Raw genomic sequence first — 2,506 nt, forward strand, 5'->3', positions numbered from 1 at the left:
GATATATGGTGTCCTTCAACAAATAGACAGAGACTGCAGAGGAACAATCAACAGGTGTTTACTGGGTGAGGGTCACTCCAAAAACTAACAGTACAGATCCCTACTCAGGATTTATATACAGGTGTGGTCACTGCCGGTACTACAGTATACAAGAGCTGTAAAAAGTAGTTCTCCCCTTAAAGGTACATACACTACAGTTCCCAAATTTTTAACAACTGGTTTGACAAAATACCACATAGAAGGCTGGTTAACAAAATTGAGGCTCATGGAATAGGTGGGCCAGTGGCAGCTTGGATAAGGAATTGGCTTAAGGACAGAAAACAGCGAGTTGTGGTAAATGGCTGTTTTTCAGACTGGAGGATGGTAGTCAGTGGTGTTCCCCAAGGGTCAGTGCTGGGGCCACTGCTTTTTTTGATGTATATAAATAATAAATGACCTGGATATTGGAATACACAGTAGAATTTCTAAAATTGCCGATGACATCAAACTTGGGGGTGTGGCAAACAGCGATGATGATACCAATCGACTGCAACAGGACATAGAAAGGCTAGTAGAATGGGCAGACAAGTGGCAGATGAAATTTAATACAGAGAAGTGTGAGGTGATGCATTTTGGCAGAAGGAACAGGGAGAGGCAATATACACTTAATGGCACAGTTTTAAAGAGTGTGCAGGGACAGAGGGACCTGGGAGTTAATGTGCATAGGTCCCTGAAGGTGGCAGGACATATTGAGAGAGTGGTTAGCAAAGCATATGGGATCTTGGGCTTCATAAATCGAGGTATTGAGTACAAAAGTAGAGAAGTTATGCTGAACCTTTATAAAGCGCTGGTTAGGCCACAACTGGAGTATTGCGTCCAGTTCTGGTCACCACACTTTAGGAAGGATGTGAAGGCCCTTGAGAGGGTGCAGAGGAGATTTAACAGAATGGTTCCAGGGATGGGGGATCTTAGCTACAAGGACAGGTTGGAGAAGCTGGATTTGTTTTCATTAGAGCAAAGGAGGTTGAGGGGCGATTTGATCGAGGTGTACAAGATTATGACAGGTTTGGATAGGCTAGACGGGGAAAGGCTGTTCCCACTAGTTGATGGTACAAGGACTAGGGGACACTTGGAAACATAGAAGATAGGAGCAGGAGTCGGCCATTCGGCCCCTCGAGCCTGCTTCGCCATTTAATGAGATCATGGCTGATCATCCAAATTCAGTACCCTGTCCCTGCCTTCTCCCCATATCCCTTGATCCCTTTAGCCTCAAGAAATATATCCAATTCCTTCTTGAATATATTTAATGAATTGGCCTCAACTGCCTTCTGTGGCAGAGAGTTCCACAGGTTCACCACTCTCTGGGTGAAGAAATTCCTCCTCATCTCAGTCCTAAATGGCTTACCCCTTATCCTTAGACTGTGACCCCTGGTTCTGGACTTCCCCCACCATTGGGAACATCCTTCCTGCATCTAGTCTGTCTAGTCCTGTGTGATGAAATAACTCTGTGTTCTGGCATTTGTATTGTTGTTGTTGTTGTACTTGCTAATGTCTGGAATGTTCCACCGGTGTAACCACTAATGCTCCTCCCTAGCCCCGCACCTCTTCTGGAATGTTCTACCAAGGGCTGGGTCGGTGATGAATGATGGTTGCCCTGTGTTAACTTGATGCCATGTTCTTGCTTAATAAAAGCCTTTAGTTTTAAGCTTTAACCTCATGGACTCAGGCAGTTATTTGGCACATCATCCTGTTAGAATTTTATAAGTTTCAATGAGATCCCCTCTCATTCTTCTAAACTCAGACACAGATTTAAGGTTTTGGGCAAGAGTTACAGGGGGGATGTGAGGAAAAACTTTTTTACACAGCGAGTGGCGAGGACCTGGAACTCGCTGCCGACGGAAGTGGTGGAAGCGGAGACACTCAATGTTTTCAAGGGGACTCTGGATAGACACTTGAGGGAAATAAACTTGCAGGGCTACAGGGATAGAGCGGGGGGGAATGGGGCGGATTGGATTGCTCTACAGAGAGCCAGCACGGACTCGATGGGCCGAATGGCCTCCTTCTGTGCCATTATGACTCTATATAGGGGGAGAAATTCGGTATCGCCCCATTTGGGGCGCAATTATCGGCCGGGCGCAAAGTTTAGCGCCTGGCGCTAATTATCGCCTTCGACTGCAAACTTGGCTTCTATCACCCCTGGAGGTGATTGGAGTGCTAAATCAGGCGCTTCACATCTGTCTTAAGCCGCAAAGGCCAAGGAGCGAGGCGCTACCTCACAGCGCTGGCGAAGCTCATGTGATGTCAGTCAGCAATGGAACACAGACACACTGGCACCGGCCAATTCTTAAAGGGGAGTTCTGACGAATGGTCATCGACCTGAAACGTTAACTCTGTTTCTCTCTTCACAGATGCTGCCGGACCTGCTGAGTGTCTCCAGCATTTTCTGTTTTTATCTTAAAGGGGAGGGTTTATCTCGGTCTCCATCCACATCCTGTTCACTGCAGCCTTGAATCGCAGCCTGGAGAGA

The sequence above is a fragment of the Somniosus microcephalus genome, chromosome 4, assembly GCF_052327205.1.
Source record: "Somniosus microcephalus isolate GS21.2 chromosome 4, FLI_Smic_1.0, whole genome shotgun sequence".
Taxonomy (NCBI): Eukaryota; Metazoa; Chordata; class Chondrichthyes; order Squaliformes; family Somniosidae; genus Somniosus; species Somniosus microcephalus.